The sequence below is a fragment of the Apodemus sylvaticus genome, chromosome 22 (assembly GCF_947179515.1).
Source record: "Apodemus sylvaticus chromosome 22, mApoSyl1.1, whole genome shotgun sequence".
Taxonomy (NCBI): domain Eukaryota; kingdom Metazoa; phylum Chordata; class Mammalia; order Rodentia; family Muridae; genus Apodemus; species Apodemus sylvaticus.
This window is the reverse complement of record NC_067493.1, coordinates 28,704,381-28,720,914: the sequence shown is the minus strand read 5'-3', so window position 1 is coordinate 28,720,914 and position 16,534 is coordinate 28,704,381.

Here is a 16,534-nt window from a genome sequence, read left to right as displayed (position 1 = left end):
AAAGGAAAAAAAAGAAAATTGTTTTATCTTAAAGAGCAAGGAGATTTCTATTTAGATTTTGTTACTTTTTGTGGCTAAGTTTGGAATTTTGTTCATAGAATAGACTCTCCTTGAGATAATTAAGATACAAGATGAAAGATAGTGTTTTTAATATTATTATATTTGTGGATTGGTGCCATGATGTAAATCGGCTTTAAGGGAGTAATTTTGTCCTGTACTAGCCACCTGGAACTGACTGTCACAAATATATTATAAAACTCGGTGAGCTGTATAAAGAATAAAATGGAATATTTTGGTGGATAATAACGATGCCCATGAATAATGTTTTCATGAATAAAAAGTTTGTTTTTAAATAATAAAAAAAAAAAAAACTCAGGAGACAGCAGGTGTTGGCAAAGATGTGGGGAAAGAGAACCACTCCTCCACTGCTGGTGGGATTGCAAGCTGGTACAACCACTCTGGAAATCAGTCTCGAGTTTTCTCAGAAAATTGGGCACGACACTTCAGGAGGACCCTGCTATACCACTCCTGGGCATATACCAAGAGGATTCCCTGACATGCAATAAGGACACATGCTCCACTATGTTCATAGCAGCCTAATTTATAATAGCCAGAAGCTGGAAAGAACCCAGATGTCCCTCAATGGAGGATTGGATACAGGAAATGTGTTATATTTACACAATGGAATACTACTCGTCAATTAAAAACAATGAATTCATGAAATTCTTAGGCAAATGTGTGGAAGTGGAAAATATCATCCTAAGTGAGTTAACTCATTCACAAAAGAACACACATGGAATATGGTCACTGATAAGAGGATTTTAGCCCAGAATCTCTCAATACCCAAGACATAACTCTCATATAAAATCATTCCCAAAAGAAGGAAGGAGAGGGCTCGGGTCCTGGAAAGGCTTAATGCAGCATTGTCGGGGATTATCAGGACAGAGAAGTGGGAGGGGTTGATTGGGGAATGGGCAGAGGGAAGAGGGCTTATGGAACTTATGTGGAGGGTGTACCTTGGAAAGGGGAAATAACTTGGAATATAAACAAAGAATATATTAAATAAATAAATAAATAAATAAATAAATAAATAAATAAATAAATAAATAAATAAAATGCATTGTTTAAAATTGGGTTTTGTTTCCCACCAAGTTGTGGTTATGCTCTAGTATTGCAAAAGAAACTTATTAAGGCTAAACTCCCAGTGTTCCATCAACTACAGTTTGCAGTTCGATCCCAGGCTCATGATTTTTAACTCACCCATATTCTGTAATTAGGATGATTTCAAGAGTGAAAAAATGGTTAAAAACAGCGGTGGCCAGTATGGGCCTGCTGCTCCTTTTACATAAGCTTTATTGGATACAGTAGTAGAAGCAAAATTTAATCCCCCAAGATTGAAAAGGAGATCTCAGTGGGAATTTATTTGGTATCAAACAGGCTCCTGATGAACTGTTTCATGAATTTGTGGATAGCTAAAAAAAAAAAAAAAAAAAAAAAAGGTGAGTAGAATTTTGGAGACCCTCAAGCAGGGGTTTCTTTTGTTACACAACTGGCTTATGAAAATGCTAAAGTAGTCTGCCACAGCCATCCAGCCATACAAAACAAAGACAGACTTAAATTGGACCCTCATACAATTGGGGTCTGGCTTTGACTTCTGCCTTGCAGAGGTCTAGAGTACAAGTAATGCTTTCTAAGTGCTGAGGTGATAAGGAATGATTTAAGTATGGGACATAAATAATTTTAGGAAAGATTGTCCAATAAATTAAAGACATAGACAGGTAGTAGAATTGCTCCCCTGGAATCTGTCCTTAATGCAGGAGGGGTCACCTTTGGACCTGGTCTCAGGCAATAGTCTCAGATAAAGAAGTATTTATATTTGAAGTTGCAAAGCTCACAGCAGCCTCGGAGGTTTGCATTACCCTCCTTGCCTAGGGAAAATTTTTAGGTTCTTGCCTTGCCTTCAGTGAATTCCTCTTAGGCCAAAGCAGCATTATTGCAGATCTATCAAGGTGTTGTTCAAAATAAAGTGCAAATTTAACATTTATGAAAGGTTAATGAGCCTATGGAACTTATGAAGTCATTAAAATCTGGCCTGCCTACTGCATATGGAGTTATTATGGATTTAGAGAATTGTTTATATGTTATTCCTTTGCATCCTGATGATGGTAAAGGGTTTGTGAAGAGATATCATTGGAAAGTTTTGCCTCAAGGAAAGGCTAATAGCTTGACCTTAAGGGAGAAAAACTGTTTGTCTCTGCTTCAATACAAAAGCTAGAACTTTGAAACTTTCAGTGTATATTATTCATGGAGTTTTATTACAGACCTTTACTATTATACAATGGGCTTTAAAATTTTGGGGATTAGTTTTTGCTCCAGAAAAAAAAATTGGATTTAATATCCTTTCAATATTTGGGATATCAGTTATATTCTAAACAGATTGTAGTACAGAAAATTCAAATAAGAAAAGATAATTTATTTACTTTAAGTGATTTTCAAAACCTAGGAGATGTTAATTGGCTAAGACCTTATCTTAAGCTTACTACAGAACTTAAACCTCTGTTTGATACCCTCAAGGGGGATGCAAATCCTAATTCCCTTTGACAAATAACTAATGAGGGAAGAATAGCTTTGCAGAAAGTAGAGAAAGCTATTAACCAACAACAAATACGTCATATAGACTATGATCAATTATTGGCTGCTTGCATTCTTGCTACAAGTCACACACCAACAGCAGTCCTTTGGCAAAAGGGACCACTATTGTGGATTCATCTTTCTTTGTCTCTAAAGAAAGTTTTAACATCTTATTATGAAGCTGTTGCTGTGTTAATACTACAGAATACTAAAGAAAGGTTTAACACCTTATTATGAAGCTGTTGTGTTAATACTACAGAACTACAGATAGAATCAAGAAAATATTTTGGGAAAGAACCTGATGAACTATTTATTCCTTATTCCAAACAACAATTAAATTGGTTATTGCAAAATACTGATATTTGGCCTATTGCATGTACAGAATTTCTAGGCAAAATCAATAATCATTATCCAAAAGACAGGTTGTTATAATTTAGCTATATGCATGCTTCTGTATTCCCTGTGAATTTACTCATGCAGTCCATAGTGAATGTGCTCACTGTATTTACGGATGGCTCATCTAATGGGAAGGCTGCATATGTGATTGAATCACAGGTTCATTCTCTTGAGTTTCCTCCTGCTTCAGCAAAAATAACTGAACTATGTGCTGTAGCTGCTGTTTTTGAAATGCTGAAAAACCGAGCTTTTAATTTGTATACTGATAACCAATACATAGCTCATGGTTCGCAATTACTCAAAACTGTTCCTTTTTTAGATACTAATTCTCAAATTTTGCAATTATTTATGCAAATACAGCTCAATTTAAGAGAACATACAGTTCCCTATTTTGTAGGGCATTTAAGAGCTCATACTGGATTGCCAGGGCCCCTTAGTGAGGGCAATTCCACAGCTGATTTATATACCAGGAAGGTTATAGGTCTTACACAGGGACAATTAGCCCAACACTCTCATTTTTTACATCATCAAAACAGTAATAGCTTGAAAATGCAGTTTGGTATTTCTTTTTTTTATTGGATTTTTAATAAAGTGACAGATGAAACAACTATTTTACATAAATGTTTTAAAATATGGAAGCTTTTATGTATTTTATTGAAGTACATAGATTTCTTTTTTTTTCATTATTTTTTTATTCGATTTATTTTTTATTTACATTTCAAATGATTTCCCCTTTTCTAGACCCCCACTCCCCAAAAGTCCCATAAGCCCCCTTTTCTCCCCCTGTCCTCCCACCCACCGCTTCCCACTTCCCCGTTCTGGTTTTGACCTATACTTCTTCACTGAGTCTTTCTAGAACAAGGGGCCATTCCTCCTTTCTTCTTGTACCTCATTTGATGTATGGATTATCTTTGGGGTATTCCAGTTTTCTAGGTTAATATCCACTTATTAGTGAGTGCATACCATGAGTCACCTTTTGAGTCTGGGTTACCTCACTTAGTATGATGTTTTCTAGCTCCATCCATTTGCCTAAGAATTTCATGAATTCATTGTTTCTAATGGCTGAATAGTACTCCATTGTGTAGATATACCACATTTTTTGCCTCCACTCTTCTGTTGAGGGATACCTGGGTTCTTTCCAGCATCTGGCAATTATAAATAGGGCTGCTATGAACATAGTAGAGCATGTATCCTTATTACATGGTGGGGAATCCTCTGGGTATATGCCCAGGAGTGGTATAGCAGGATCTTCTGGAAGTGAGGTGCCCAGTTTTCGGAGGAACCGCCAGACTGATTTCCAGAGTGGTTGTACCAATTTGCAACCCCACCAGCAGTGGAGGAGTGTTCCTCTTTCTCCACATCCTTTCCAACACCTGCTGTCTCCTGAATTTTTAATCCTAGCCATTCTGACTGGTGTAAGGTGAAATCTCAGGGTTGTTTTGATTTGCATTTCCCTAATGACTAATGAAGTTGAGCATTTTTTAAGATGCTTCTCTGCCATCCGAAGTTCTTCAGGTGAGAATTCCCTGTTTAACTCTGTACCCCCATTTTTTAATAGGGTTGTTTGGTTTTCTGGCGTCTAACTTCTTAAGTTCTTTATATATATTGTATATTAGCCCTCTATCTGATGTAAGATTGGTGAAGATCTTTTCCCAATTTGTTGGTTGCCGATTTGTCCTTTTGATGGTGTCCTTTGCCATACAGAAACTTTGTAATTTTATGAGGTCCTATTTGTCAATTCTTGATCTTAGAGCATACGCTATTGGCATTCTGTTCAGAAATTTTCTCCCTGTATCAATGTCCTCAAGGGTCTTCCCCAGTTTCTTTTCTATTAGCTTCAGAGTGTCTGGCTTTATGTGGAGGTCCTTGATCCATTTGGATTTGAGCTTAGTACAAGGCGATAAAGATGGATCAATTCGCATTCTTCTGCATGCTGACCTCCAGTTGAACCAGCACCATTTGTTGAAAAGGCTATCTTTTTTCCATTGGATGTTTTCAGCCCCTTTGTCGAGGATCAAGTGGCCATAGGTGTGTGGGTTCTTTTCTGGATCTTCAATCCTGTTCCATTGATCCGCCTGCCTGTCACTGTACCAATACCATGCAGTTTTTAACACTATTGCTCTGTAGTATTGCTTGAGGTCAGGGATACTGATTCCCCCAGAATTTCTTTTGTTGCTGAGAATAGTATTAGCTATCCTGGGGTTTTTGTTATTCCAGATGAATTTGTTAATTGCTTTTTCTAACTCTGTGAAGAATTGAGTTGGGATTTTGATGGGTATTGCATTGAATCTGTATATTGCTTTTGGCAAAATGGCCATTTTAACTATATTGATTCTGGCGATCCATGAGCATGGGAGGTTTTCCCATTTTTTGAGGTCTTCTTCCATTTCCTTCTTCAGAGTCTTGAAGTTCTTGTCGTAAAGATCTTTCACATGTTTGGTAAGAGTCACCCCAAGATACTTTACACTGTTTGTGGCTATTGTGAAGGGGGTCATTTCCCTAATTTCTTTCTCAGCCTGCTTATCCTTTGAGTATAGGAAGGCCACTGATTTGCTTGAGTTGATTTTATAACCTGCCACTTTGCTGAAGTTGTTTATCAGCTGTAGGAGTTCTCTAGTGGAGTTTTTGGGTCACTTTGGTAGACTATCATGTCATCTGCAAATAATGATAGTTTGACTTCTTCCTTTCCAATTTGTATCCCTTTGACCTCATTATGTTGTCGAATTGCCCGAGCTAGTACCTCAAGTACAATATTGAAAAGATAAGGAGAAAGGGGGCAGCCCTGTCTAGTCCCTGATTTTAGTGGGATTGCTTCAAGTTTCTCTCCATTTAGTTTGATGCTGGCTACTGGTTTGCTGTATATTGCTTTTACTATGTTTAGGTATGGGCCTTGAATTCCCGTTCTTTCCAAGACTTTAAGCATGAAAGGATGCTGAATTTTGTCAAATGCTTTTTCAGCATCCAATGAAATGACCATGTGTTTTTTTTTTCCTTTGAGTTTGTTTATGTAGTGGATTGCATTGATGGATTTCCGTATATTAAACCAACCCTGCATTCCCAGGATAAAGCCTATTTGATTATGGTGGATGATCGTTTTGATGTGTTCTTGGATTCAGTTGACAAGAATTTTATTGAGTATTTTTGCATCGATGTTCATAAGGGAAATTGGTCAGAAGTTCTCTTTCTTTGTTGGATCTTTGTGTGGCTTTGGTATCAGCGTAATTGTGGCTTCGTAGAAGGAATTGGGTAGTGTTCCTTCTGTTTCTATTTTGTGGAATAGTTTGAAGAGTACTGGTGTTAACTCTTCTTTGAAGGTCTGATAGAATTCTGCATTGAAACCATCTGGTCCTGTGCTTTTTTTGGTTGGAAGACTTTCTACGACTCCTTCTATTTCTTTAGGTGTTATGGGACTGTTTAGATGATCTATTTGGTCCTGATTTAATTTTGGTATTTGGTATCTGTCAAGGAAATTGTCCATTTCCTCCAGATTCTCCAGTTGTGTTGAGTACAGGCTCTTGTAGAAGGATCTAATGATTTTTTGGATTTCTCAGTTTCCGTTGTTATATCCCCCTTTTCATTTCTAAGTTTGTTAATTTGGATACTTTCTCTGTGCCCTTTGGTCAGTCTGGCTAAGGGTTTATCTATCTTGTTGATTTTCTCAAAGAACCAGCTCCTGGATTCGTTAATTCTTTGTACGGTTCGCTTTGTTTCCAATTGATTGATTTCAGCCCTGAGTTTGATGATTTCCTGCCTTCTACTCCTCCTGGGTGAATTGGCTTCTTTTTGTTCCAGGACTTTCAGGTGTGTCATTAAGCTGCTAGTGTATGCTCTCTCCATTTTCTTTTTGGAGGCACTCAGGGCTATGAGTTTACCTCTTAGCACTGCTTTCATTGTGTCCCAAAGATTTGGGTATGTTGTGCCTTGATTTTCATTAAATTCTAAAAAGTCTCTGATTTCTTTCTTTATTTCTTCTTTGGTCAAGGTGTCATTGAGTAGAGTATTATTCAGCCTCCATGTGTATGTGAGCTTTCTGTTGTTTTTGTTGCTATTGAAAATCACTCTTACAACATAGTGATCTGATAGGAGGCATGGGATTAGTTCGATCATCTTATATTTGTTGAGGTCTGCCTTGTGTCCAATTATATGGTCGATTTTGGAGAAGGTACCATGAGGTGCTGAGAAAAAGGTATATTCTTTTGCTTTAGGGTGAAATGTTCTATAAATATCAGTCAAATCCAATTGGTCCAAAGCTTCAATTAGTTTTACTGTGTCTCTGTTTAGTTTCTGTTTTCCCGATCGGTCCATTGAGGAAAGTGGAGTGTTGAAGTCACCCACAATTATTGTGTTAGGTGCAATGTGTGCTTTGAGCTTTAGTAAAGTTTCTTTTACGAATGAGGGTGCCTTTGCATTTGGCGCATAGATGTTCAGAATTGAGAGTTCTTCGTGGTGGATTTTTCCTTTGACCAGCAAGAAGTGTCCTTCTGTGTCTCTTTTGATGACTTTAGGTTGAAAGTCAATTTTATCTGATATTAGAATGGCTACTCCTGCTCGTTTCCTGTGACCATTGGCTTGTAAGATTGTCTTCCAGCCTTTTACTCTAAGGTAGCTTTTATCTTTGACACTGAGGTGAGTCTCCTGTATACAGCAAATTGTAGGGTCCTGTTTCCTTATCCAGTCTGTTAGTCTATGTCTTTTTATTGGGGAATTGAGACCATTGATGTTAAGAGATATTAGGGAATAGTGATTATTACTTCCTGTCATTTTTGATGTTCTTTTTATATTTGAGTGGTTATCTTCTTTTGGGTTTGATGAAGGAAGGTAACTATCTTGCTTTTTCAGGGGTGTAGTTTCCCTCCTTGTATAGGAGTTTTCCTCCTATTATTCTTTGTAGAGCTGGGTTTGTGGAAAGATATTGTGTAAATTTGGTTTTGTCATGGAATATCTTGGTTTCTCCATCTATGGTGAATGAGAGTTTTGCTGGGTATAGTAGTCTTGGCTGACATTTGTGTTCTCTTAAAGTCTGCATGAGATCTGCCCAGGATCTTCTAACTTTCATGGTCTCTGGTGAGAAGTCTGGTGTGATTCTGATAGGTCTTCCTTTATAAGTTACTTGGCCTTTCTCCCTTACTGCCTTTAATATTCTTTCTTTGCTTAGTGCATTTGGGGTTTTGATTATTATGTGACGGGAGGTATTTCTGCTCAGGTCCAGTCTGTTTGGAGTTCTGTAGGCTTCTTGTATATTCATAGGCATCTCTCTCTTTAAGTTAGGAAAGTTTTCTTCCATAATTTTGTTGAAGATATTTGTTGGCCCTTTCTGTTGTAAATCTTCACTCTCATCTATACCTATAATCCTTAGGTTTGGTCTTCTCATTGTATCCTGGATTTCCTGGATGTTCTGGGATACAAGCTTTTTGCATTTTGTATTTTCTTTGACAGTTGAGTCAATGGTTTCTATGGTATCTTCGGCATCTGAGATTCTTTCTTCCATCTCTTGTATTCTGTTGTTTATATTTGCATCTATGGCCCCTGATTTCTTCTCAAGGTTTTCTATCTCCAAAGTTGTCTCCCTTTGTGATTTCTTAGTTGTTTCTACTTCTGTTTTTAGGTCCAGGATGGTTTCGCTCAGTTCCATCATTTTTTTGTCTGTGTTTTCCTGTAATTCTTTAAGAGATTTTTGTGTTTCCTCTTTCATGACTTCTGCCTGTTGACTCAAGTTCTCCTGCATTTCTTTAAGTTTTTTTGCCTTTCTTCTTTATTGGCTTCTATCTCTTGGGCCTTATTCTCCTGCATTTCTTTAAGTGTTTTTTGTGTTTCCATTATACGGGTTTCTAGCTTATTCGTGTTCCTCTGCATTTCTTTAAGAGATTCATTCATGTCCTTTTTGTGTTCTTCTAGCAGCATCATGAACAGTGATTTTAAATCCAAATCTTGTTTCTCTGGTGTGTTGGCATAACCAGGACTTGCTGATGTTGGAGAGTTTGGTTCAGATGCTGCCATATTGCCTAGATTTCTGTTAGTAGCGTTCCTGCGTTTGCCCTTTGCCATCTTGTTCTCTGGAGCTAATTGGTCTTGTCTCTGGCTGGTGTTTCAGCCCTCCTGAGAGGCTCTAGGGCTATTTCTGCACCACTGGAGGGCAGGGTTTCCCCTGTTGCAGATTGTTAATGTGCTTTCCTCCTCTTGGGTGCCCTTGCAGCCCTAGTGTTCTTTGCCCCAGATTGTGTCTGTGAGCCAGAAGGTGCCCATTTGCTCCTTCAGGGAGTGCTGAGGCTGTATGCTGTAGGGACCTTTTCTGCGTGCTGATCTCTCTGCTGGGCAGCGGAACTCCCAACCGGGTTGGTGCACACAAGGCTAGCCTAGCTGCTCAGGCCCTGAGTCTAAGCAAAAGCCTGGCAGGCCAATATCTGAGCAAAGTTCCCCTCAGCTGTGAGTGTTAATTGGGTCTGTCAGGTGGCTAGGATGGTGGCATGTGCATGCTCCCTGAGAGTGCTGGGAGAGTCTGCTGGGCTAACAACCTCCTGGCCGGGTTAGCATACAGATGGCCCATTGAGTAGCCCAGGGCCTGGGGGCAGTCCAGGGCCTGACCGTCTGAGACCCCTGCTATGTCCGCCTCAGGCTATGCCTGTTAGCTGGTTTGGTTTTGTCTGCTGGGTCCCTCTGGCTTCCCGTAGGCAAAATGGCGGCAGTGCACGCCGGCCTGGGCAAACAAGCTCCTGGCTGGGTCGGCACACAGATGGCCCACCGAGCAACCCAGGACCTGGGGGCAGTCCAGGGCCTGACCGTCTGAGACCCCTGCTATGTCCGCCTCGGGCTATGCCTGTTAGCCGGTTTGGTTTTGCCTGCTAGGTCTCTCTGGCTTCCCTTAGGCAAAATGGCGGTGGTGCGCGCGCGCCGGCGGGGGGAGGGGGGAACCTCCTGGCCGGGTTTGCACCCTGGTGCCCTCCCCCCCATCAGCCCAGGGCCTGGGTGCAGGAAAACGCCCGTCGGGCTTAGACCCCCGCGATGTTGGTCTCGGGTTATACTTGCATACCTCAGTCTGATTTCTCTGGCGACTGAGAACCAATATGGAGGCCTCGTATCTGACTGGCGGGAGGCAGAGTTCTGAAGTGGCTTCTTTGTGGTGAAAGGCGCCGTAAATCCTCCGCTGCTCACAGCCTGGCTGGCCAGCGATGGCCAGTGGTCGTGGGCGCAGAGTCTGCCTGGACCCTGTCCGCTTGGTTCTACTGCTGATGGCCCTTCCTCTGGACCAGCCGCTGCTGCTGCTGCTACTGCCGCCGCTCTACATAGATTTCTTATCGCAATTTGGTATTTCTAAAGAAAGTGCACGTCAAATTGGAAAGACTTGCCCTGAATGTCCTCAATTTCTATCTGTAGCACAAATGGTGTTAATCCTCGAGGACTTATACCTAATCAATTATGGCAAATAGATGTTACTCATATTTCTGATTTTAGAAAATTAAAATATGTACATGTGACTATTGACACATTTTCAGGCTTTCTAGTTGCCAGTGTTTTAACAGGAAAAGCAACTAAAACAGTAATCAGTCATTGCCTAGGCTGTTTTTCTATATTGGGTATTCCAACTCAGATTAAAACATATAATGGAATTGGCTATTGCAGTCGAGTATTTGAGACTTTCTGCAGACAGTTTAATATCACCCATATTACAGGGATTCTTTTTAATCCTCAAGGACAAGGCATTGTAGAATGGGCCCATGGAACTTTAAAACAATATCCTCATATAATAAAAAGGGAGAGTTATATCCTTCATATTTACACCAAAAAAGGATTTAAATCATGTTATTTTTTTATTTTACTTTTTTTTTAATTTGGATGTCAAGGAACTCTCTGGTGAGTGTCTATGGCACCCTACAATGCCTAGGATTGATGGAACGATCCACATACTGGTGTATGTCATGATCCCAATCAGGTAATTAATATGGGGAAGAGGGCATGTTTGTGTTTTTTTCTACAGGATGATGAAAGACTGTGCTAGTTGCCAGAGTGATTGGTATGACATGCTGTTGCTGGGACAAAGAATGATGCTGACCTGTAAGCTTGCTGAGTGCCCTGACAAAGGTGACTGGAAAGCTGTTTTGGACATTTGTTCCTGACCAACCTTTGTATTTAGGAAATACAACCTCATGCATATTTAAAAATTTTATTAATTTTTCTTGAGGATAATGGTTATCTATAGTTCCTTCAAATCCTATTTGAGCAAGAAACCAATCTGTGCTATGCTGCTTATGCCAAGCATCTTGATCTATGTTAAAAGGCAAAATAATGATATCTTTTTATTTGCCAAAATAAGTTAGTGCATGCTTCCTTATAAGCACAATTATCTGGACTACTGCCTCATAATATGGCAGGATATTACATTTAGGAGACACCCTCAAATGAATCCACATAAGAGGAGCCTTTTGCCATAATAATCCTGTAGGTGAATGAGTCATTCTAATTTCTCCTATAGATTGATTTTTCTAAGTTAGTTTAACAGTCTCCAATTTCTCTGTCCCACAAGTTCTAAAAGCTTGAAGCAAGGCAGTTTATTTAATCTGGGACATTTGACAATTAAAGTGTACTCAATATAGCTTTTCTGTTACCATTGTCTGGGCACTCAGCAAGCCCGTAGTCAACATTATCTTCAGTACCACACCAATAACTCTGGCAGCTAGCATGCTTCTGCAGCATTCTGTGGAAAAAACATAGACATGCCTTCTTCCCCAATATTAAGTCAGGGTCATGTCATATGCCAAGAAGTGAATTCTTCCATCTCACCTAGGCATCAGTATGCCTAGTTATATGATGCCATATACACTCAGCAAGGAGTTCCTTGTCATCCAAATTTTAAAATTTTCTTAAAAATATTCAAGCATAATATAAATGATATGCACGGGGATGCAATTTCCCCTCTCTTTTCCCTTTTTAAGAAGATGGTGTTTTAAAATTTTTTATATTACCTTGTCTTTGCAGATAATAAAGAACTAAATTGTCAAAGACATCTCAAATGTTTGATAACTTTATTAAATGGCCAGTTCCATTGTCTGTTTTAATTTAAGTTGGAACATCAAGCATATATTATAATTATAATATAGGCAATAACTACATAATTATAGAAAATAAACATAGCATTTTTAGTTGCTTTTTGTTAGAGCAGTTGCAACTAGAAAGCCTAAAAATGAATCATTAGTCATATGCACATATTTTAATTTTCTAAATTAATTAAGAAATATGAATATCATTTATCTGTAATAATTAATTAAGTCCTCTAGAATTAACACCATTATGTGGTAGAGGTAGAAATTGAGGACACCAAGAACAAATCTTTATAATTTGATGTGCACAAAAACACAAAATTATTTTGAAACCATTACTCTTGATATAAAGAATATGCTTGACCAGTCAGTTGTTTCTATACAGTCTGTCTGGGATAGAAATTTTATGTGCCTTGCCTTAAGGGGTCTTTGTCTAGGCAACTTTTTAAAGATTAATTATATATAAGTATATTATAGCTGTCTTCAGACACGCCAGAAGAGGGCATTAGATCTCATCATAGGTGGTTGGGAACAACCATGTGGTTCCTGGGAATTAAACTCAGGACCTCTGGAAGAGCAGTTAGTGCTCTTAACCGCTGAACCATCTCTCCAGGGCCTGCATCAGCTCTCAAATATCCAGAGGACAGACATTTAAAAAACATATTTTTGTAAACTTAAATTACATTTGCATAAAACTTAAAGAATTAGAAGTATTAAAATAATGGAAAAATTTTAATCAATTGTAAGCCAGGATATATATATATATATATATATATATATATATATATATATATATATATATATATATATTTACTATTATTAAAAGCTTGATTTTTCACATCTTAAAAATAGCTGCTACAGCACCCAAGTCATTTATCTGTGCTGAAGCAGGGGGAAACTCAAAAGAATAAATATGTGATCAAATTGTAACAAATTATCTTTTGGATAACAATTATTAATTTTGCCTAAAAAGGCTTGTCATGTAATAGATCAACCATCAATAAAAATCAATTTGATTATTGCATCATTTATTTCAAAAATATTAGAGGCTCAAATCCTCTTGTGGCAAGCTTAAAGTGATGTCTCAGCCAATTAATTTATTCTAACAACTTTTGAAAATCATTTACTTAAAATTTTTAAAAGCCCATAGTTAAGAGCAAAGGCCTGTAACAAAAAAAAAATTCCATGAACAATATACTCTGAAAGATCTAAGATCCTAGCTTCTTGTATTGAGGCAGAGACAAGACTTTTTTCTCACATAAGGTAAGGCTATATCTGAACTGTATTTTGAATCACACCTGCATGAATCTGCCAAAAAATATTTTCTTGGCCAGAAACTCTGAAAGTGAGACCTATAAGCCAAAAAAGCCTCTATTGAGGCAACTACCTCTTAAAGGTTTTAAGCCCTCTTGAACTCTCTCTTCAAAGTTCTTTTTAACTTTCCCTTAAGGTACTTGTTGACTATCAGTCTCATGCCGGTATTTAGCCTTAGATCGAGTTTACCACTCACTTTGGGCTGCATTCCCAAGCAACCTGACTCCAGGAAGACCCAGGACTGGTGCATGGGGGGGGGAGGAGTGCTACCAGACTCACACCATCCATGGGCTGGGCCTTGATCAGAAGGACTTGCCCACCCCCAACAAGCGGCGCCAGGGAGGGGGTCTTCTGTACGCCACATTTCTCGCACCACAACATGCAGGAGGGATTTGGTGCTGGGCTCTTGCCTGTTCACTCACTCCTAATGAGGGAATCCTGGTTAGTTTCTTTTCCTCCACTGACTAATATGCTCAAATTCAGCTGGTCACCACATGTTGGCTGATCACAAAATGGCTATGACCCTGAGCTACCAGCTCTAAACTTGCCTCTTATTATTTATAACTCTATAGTAAAGGCATGGAAACCCTATACCATTAAGACCAATTAGAAACAAGAACAAAGCGATTACAGGAATCTCGTAAGTCAAACCAAAATTTTCCCAAAACCTGAGGCTGCTGGCTCTTTAAAAAGCCGCTTTTCCCCCAGCCATGCTTGATTCGTAGCTGAGTGTGGGGCAGTTTTAAATCAGCCTCCACTGTACAAATTAGATGAAATCCTTACCAATTTTTATTTTTAATATGAAACAAATAAACACTCATTCAAAGACACGAATAGGACACAAATGTACATGTCGACACACGGTGTGCACTGGAGACAAAGAAAGTGATACATAGAAAGAAAAGCACACTTTTAATGCAATCAAATCCATTTTCCTTTTCTCTTTCTCTGTCATGTGTCTAGAATCTTTTGTTTTGCTTTGTTTTGTTTTTTACTCTTTTTATTTTGTTTTGTTTTATATTATGCCCTATTTCTCTTGTCTGATGCAGTTCTTAGACTGTGGACAAACTGTCTAACTAAATTAATTCCCTATTCCATTTTTCTGTTACACCCTAGCTGATCTCAGCATTGGGCCTGTGCTGATTCAGTCTAGCCTGTATCTCTATGCACACCTGTAGCAACAGCCTTTAAAAAATGACATTGTTAGCGCTAAATCAATACCCTGTTGCTTACCGTGACAGATACATAACTCCACCCAAGACAGTGAAACTCATTTGACCTCTTCATTTCCAGGTCCATTCCGTTGGGTGTCATTATGTAGCTGCCAGCAGCTATATACTAACAGTGGGTTCTCTGGAAGGAGAGATGGGATAAAAAGAACAGGGTGGCAAGAGAAAACACATGGAGACGGGCATGACTTTTTGCTCAAGTTTCAACCTTTAATGCATCTCTCTAAAGATAAAAAGGCAGGCCAAGCCCCTCCCCTGAAGGCTGGGAAGTGGTTCTGCATGTTCTGCAGGAGACTGGCAGTCAGGTTGCTGGCTGCTATTCTTTGAGAACAATGGGCTGGAGAAGGTCACACTTGCCTATATCCCAGACTGGACAAGTTGCCTTGCTTCAAGATTTTAGACCTTTGGGACAGAGAGCATGGAGACTGTGGAAACTGACTTAGAAAAATTAATCAAATAGAGAAGTTATTATAATGACTCTTCTCTATCCTTTAGTATGACCAGTTATTCTGACTCAATCATGGACTGGTATAGAAATCAATCCAATATTGGAAATGACAATCTTCATTTGGAAGTCTGGTTCTGGACATTTTCAGAGACATTTTAAAATTGGCTACTGCCTTGTATAACGTTATATTTGCAGTGTATAAAACTGGGACAAGATATGGATTTGAAACAAGTGTTACTGTTTCTGTTAAAGCTCCAAATCTTTTATTAATTGGTAATGTCAAAATTACTTTTGTCTCTTTTACAGTATTTAATGTAAGTTGTATTGATTGTACTCTTTCTAATTGTGTTACAGTTGTGATACAGGCTCTTGGCTCTGTAGACTGGTCTAGACAGCTTTTCAGACTTATCTGTCTCTGTCTCTGCCTCCCTCTGTCTCTCTGTCTCTCTGTCTCTCTGCATCTCTCTCTCTCTCTCTCTCTCTCTCTCTCTCTCTCTCTCTCTCTCTCTCTCTCTCTCATTTTTGTTCTGGACGGCTTTTCTTTGCTAATCTAAAAACCTATCTTTTGAGGCAGATATCTCTGCTAGTAAAATTCTAAAACTTTTCTAGGTAACTCATTGGTTTTCTGACCAAAGTCAGAAAAGCTGCTATAAAACATTTGTGGATTTAATGTCCAAGTCAGAAATACAGCTAGAAAAAAATCTAAAAATAATTATTGGGGTTTCCAATCAAAATCAGAAAGTCAGAAAATTTTCTAAAAGAGTCATGTTTGGCCTTCAGACAGCCTTCTCTGGATAGCTGCTTGTGGCAGGAAAAGCAGGGTTGCCTCTATGTAAATGATGGGGGCCATGAACCTACAGAAGCATCTTCTGCAGGACAACAAAATTCAGGGCTGCCTGTGACATCAGCGTTCATACAGAAGATCCTAATTGAGGACTGCCTGAGAGATCAAAGGTTGCTGGTCCAAATAATGCCAGTTTCTGAACTGCTGTTTAGAATAGATACTTTCCTTAGCCCAATGGGAGCATGGGTGGAGGGTATTAAAGGAGCTTGCAGCAGTGCTCAGATGAGCTTGCTGGAGAATTTCTCAACTGATCCTGGAATCTGTGTCCTTGGCACTGACCCTACTCATCTCCAACCTCCAAAAGTAACTAAGGACAGGCAGAGAGCTGTACAGGAAACATCTGGCACCCAATGTCGTCAATGGACTACTAAATTGTTCTCCTTTTGTGGTTGCTTGCTAATCTCTTTTTCTGGGGGCTTATTTTTTTTGCCTGATACTGCAAGGACTGTACTCATTGTTTGGCCTGATCTGCTATTCTCCTCGAGGTGCTGCTGTTGTGCCTCTTCAGTTGCTTATTTGGTGAGTTGGCCCCTTAGTGTTTTGTGTTGTGGCTCCCATGAAGGTGAGTGCATGATCCTCATTACTGCCTTCTTTGTCTTTTCTGTCTGTCCATTCTTTCAATCTCACATTTGGTTTCAGC